Below are 5,000 nucleotides of genomic sequence, written 5' to 3'. Positions count from 1 at the left end.
CACACACCGACACACACACACACACACACACACACACACACACACACGTACACATACATATATCATGGCGGTTCTCCGGCATGGCCACAGTCTAATGACTGAAACAAGTATAAGAGATAAAAGATATATATATATATATATAGCGAGAGAAAGAGAGAGAGAAAGAAAGAGAGGGAGAGAAAGAGAGAAAGAAAGGGAGAGGCAGGTAGATACCTAAATGTATTGTGATACAATTATATATATACAAAACATTTATATACATATATATATATATATATATATATATATATATATATATATGTATATGCATGTATATCTGTGTATATTTGTGTCACTACATGTCAATCGCTTGGTCTCTCTCTCTCTCTCTCTCTCTCTCTCTCTCTCTCTCTCTCTCTCTCTTTGACTTTAAATTAGTACACAAAGAATGGTATATTGGATCAACAGCAAAAGTACTTCAGATATATAGAGTATTCACAATTGCGAGGACGATTTTATCAGATGATTTCAAATCAAGTTAATATCTTCATAGAATTGTCATATGGACAGGTAAGCATGGGAGAGATAAAAAAATATACATATAGAAAGCATAGATAACAATGAAACACAGAATATGATATCACATAAGCAGAAATATCACACACGGGGCAGGGTACATCATAGAAGTATATATGGAAATATGACACTGGCGGCAATGAAACAGATGAAAAATATCACAACAGTGAAAATATCACATGGCATGTATTGCAGACGAAGCTATCATTGTGAATGTATTGCAGCAATGGAAAATAACATAGAGGGACATATATTGACGAATATATCATATTGATGGCAATATCTCATAGGTATATCACATTGATAGAAATATAGTATAGATGAAAATATTCACAATGGTGGAAATATCACATGAGGATGAATATATCACTTTGATGGCAAATATCATAGCAATGTTGGTATCATATAAATGAGAATATCACGTAGACGGAAAGAAAAATATTGGTGGAAATATCACGTTGATAATGATGTATAGATGACATAGATCACGTTGAAGGAAATATCCACAGATGTTAATAGTATATTCATAGAAATATCACGTAGATGTTGATGTAAATATCGCATTGATTGAAATATCGCACTGATAGAATGATCACATACGGGAATATCACATAAATGGCAATATCACAAATAAGGTTAGTATGAAATAAATAGAAATATCCCATGGTTGATGACTATATCACATAGACGAAAATATGATGCTGATGAAAAAGCTTCCATCTTCAGGATGGTTTGTCGGTCAATTCACACCTTTTATCACTGTCTCTCTGTCTTTCTCTTGTGTACGTACTCTCTTGTTCTCTTTCTCCTTATCTTTCTGCATGCTTCTGATCCGCCATGTTATTTTCCTGGATACCATTTGAGTGGTGAGGATGCGAAGATGATGTACACGTATCAATTGCATAGTCCAGGATTCTGGATAGTATAGATACATATATAAATGGAATCTTTTGTATTGTTAATGTTATGAATGGTATGGCTGGCATAGAAGTCTACATCAGTCCTCGACTTTGGATGGTTTGGTAGAATAGATCGACTTCTCTGCATCATAGATGGTTTGAATGGTGTAGACCGGTTAGATTGCAGGATTGGTTCTCCAGATGGGTATGTGCATGTAGAGAAGATAGTATGTTTGGTAATAATGCTTAGATCGCTCCACAACTTTGGACGGTATGGGTAAATGAAATTGGCTGCATGGTGTAAATGTTATAAATTGCTACATGGTGTAAATGTTATAAATTGCTGTTTCACTTTTTGCTTCAGATGGTACGTACGTATGCATGTATGTTTATGCATGTTTGTATGAGTGTATGTATGTACGTATATGTGTGTATGCATGCATGTATGTATGTATGTATGTATAGATAGATAGATAGATAGATAGATAGATAGATAGATAGATAGATAGATAGATAGATCAAAATGTCTGTCCAATGGATGGTATGTATGGCATATATGCCAAAAGCATTCTTCAACATTAGAGGGCATCCATCGAATCATAGATTGCTTGTATGGTATATCTCCTTAGATCAGTCCTCAACTTCGGAATCGTATGGATGAAAAGATCAAATCCTCTCTATCATGATTGGTGCGAATGGTATAGTTTCCTAGATAAATCCTGTATTTCGGATGGTATGGATGAATAGATCGAATTTTCCGTATCATTCATGGATGGTATAGACTCCTGGCTTAGTCCTCAACTTCGGATGGTATGACTGCACACATAGATGGACCTCTGCTTCGACTGGACTGCTTCTTCTCATCTCATCTCATCTGTTGTTTGTGTTGTTCTGTTCAGACAACGTTCTATTTCTGATATATTCTGTTGTTTCTTCGTCTCTTGACTACTGTTCTGGCCCTCTTCTTGGGTTGGGTCTGCAATGGTCTCTGGCAAGCTATCAAATATTTCTTTGCGTCTTATTCTTCTTCTTCTCCATCAGCTTCTTCTTTTCCTTCTTTTTCTTCTTTTTCTCAAACAAACATTTCAAAAGAAGAAAAGAAAGGAAAAGAAATACAGAAATAAACGAGATAAAAAAGAAAAAAAAATAATAATAATAAAGAAGCACAAAACAAAAAAATAAAAATAACCAATAAATAAATGGTTTTGGCCCTAACCTGTCCCTACCACACCCTGAACTGGAAGAAGAACAACACGACGAAGAAGAAAAAGAAGAACTGGTAAGGAAAGAAATCACTGGCAGTTTTGATTTATTCCTACCATTCTCGCTCTAACACGCTCCTTATATCGCCGGATAATAAATTTTCTTTCACTTTTTATTCCGTCTCTTTCACTTTCCCTTGTTCCTTTCTGTCTTTCCTTCCTTCTTTCTTTTCTTTATTGCTCTATTTTCTTTTCTTTTTCCTACTTTTTTCTTTCTTTTCCTTTCCTTTGGTTTCTTTTAGTTTGTCGTTCTTTCTGTCTTTCTATCTATCTTTCTTCTCTTATATTCTTCATCTTCCCCATCCTTACCATCTTTCTTGTCTTCTTTCTTTCTTTCTTTCTTTCTGTCTATTCTGTCTGTACTTCTTTCTTTCCTTTCTTTATTACTCATTATTTATCTCTTTCTTCCTTTTTTTCTTCCATTACTTTTCTACCTCTCTCTCTCTCTCTCTCTCTCAATCTCTCTCTCTCTCTCTCTCTCTCTCTCTCTCTCTCTCTCTCTCTCTCTCTGTCTTTCTTTTTCCTTCATTATATCTATTTAACTATCTATCAATCGTTCTTTCTTTTTCTCTCTCCCGCTCTTTCTTTCTTTTTCTCTCTCCCGCTCTTTCTTTCTTTCTTTCTTTCTTTCTTCCTTTGTTTCTTTCTTTCTACACTGCTCTTCCTTCCCCTCCCCTTTTATCTTGTCTACCTTATTTTCATCTATTATTGGCTGCTGTTGATGTCATCATCATCATCATCATAATCATCCTTATCATGATTTTTGTTGAAGTCATTGCCGTTATTATTGACGTCCATGGCGATGATGGTGTTGTTGTTATTGTTGATGTTTGCATTATATATATATATATATATATATATATATATATATATATATATATATATATATATATTGCTTCTGTGCTTCTTTTTTTTTCTTCTTGTAGTTGTTGCTCAAGTTCATATTCTTTGCTTTCTTTTTGTTTCATTCCCTTTTGTCCATAAACATCATCCGTTCGCGTAGATCCTCACGTTTACCTCTCCCCTTTTCTCTCCTTCTCTCTCTCTCTCTCTCTCTCTCTCTCTCTCTCCCAACCACCGCCCCCCCTCTCTCTCTCTCTCTCTCTTCCTTTCTTTCTCACTCGCTTTGCCAACTCCCCACCCCCCACTTCACAGCCATTTCTACGTCTTTATTACTATCTTATCCTTGTCGCTATTGTTGATGTTGCTCCCTGTAGATATTTCATAGGTTGTTGCTGACGTTGCTGCTGTTGTCAATGTCCTACTTGTATGTTCCTTTATATTCTATTTTCTCCACCTGTCCTTCATATCATACACACACACACATTACGCTTGCACATATATACAGGCATATATATACATATACATACAAGCTGATATGTGTATAATCTTAAGTACGTACCTGTATGTGTGTGATTTTGTGAGAGCTCATGTGTGCATCCTTATGTGTTATGCGTATATGCTGGAGGATTTTCAATATCGTTTGGTTGAGGATGCTCACGTGCTTCTGTGTGTAGGTAGGTGGTCGGTAGGTAAAGTTTACATCCATCCATGGACGCATACATATATATATATATTTGTGTGTGTGAGTATATTTATATATATATATATATACATATATATTTATATATATATATATATATATATATATATATATATATATATATATGTATATATATATATGTACATATATATATGTACATATATATATATGTATATATATATATATATATATATATATATATACATATACATTTATACATATATATATACACACACACACACACATATATATATATATATATATATATATATATATATATATATATATATATATATATATATATATGTGTGTGTGTGTGTGTGTGTATATATATATGTATAAATGTATATTTATATATATATATATATACATATATATATATATATATATATATATATATATATATATACATATATATATATATATATATGTACATATATATATATGTATATATATATATATATATATACATATACATTTATACATATATATATATACACACACACACACACACACATATATATATATATATATATATATATATATATATATATATATATATATATATATATATATATGTATGTATGTATATATATATATGTCAATATATATATGTATATATATATATATATATATATATATATATATATATATATATATATATATATATATATATGTATGTATATATAAATTTATATATATTATATACATACACAAGTGCACATACACAAGTACAGATAT

The sequence above is a fragment of the Octopus bimaculoides genome, chromosome 16, assembly GCF_046866305.1.
Source record: "Octopus bimaculoides isolate indiv1 chromosome 16, ASM4686630v1, whole genome shotgun sequence".
Classification (NCBI taxonomy): Eukaryota; Metazoa; Mollusca; class Cephalopoda; order Octopoda; family Octopodidae; genus Octopus; species Octopus bimaculoides.
This window is presented reverse-complemented; position numbering follows the sequence as displayed.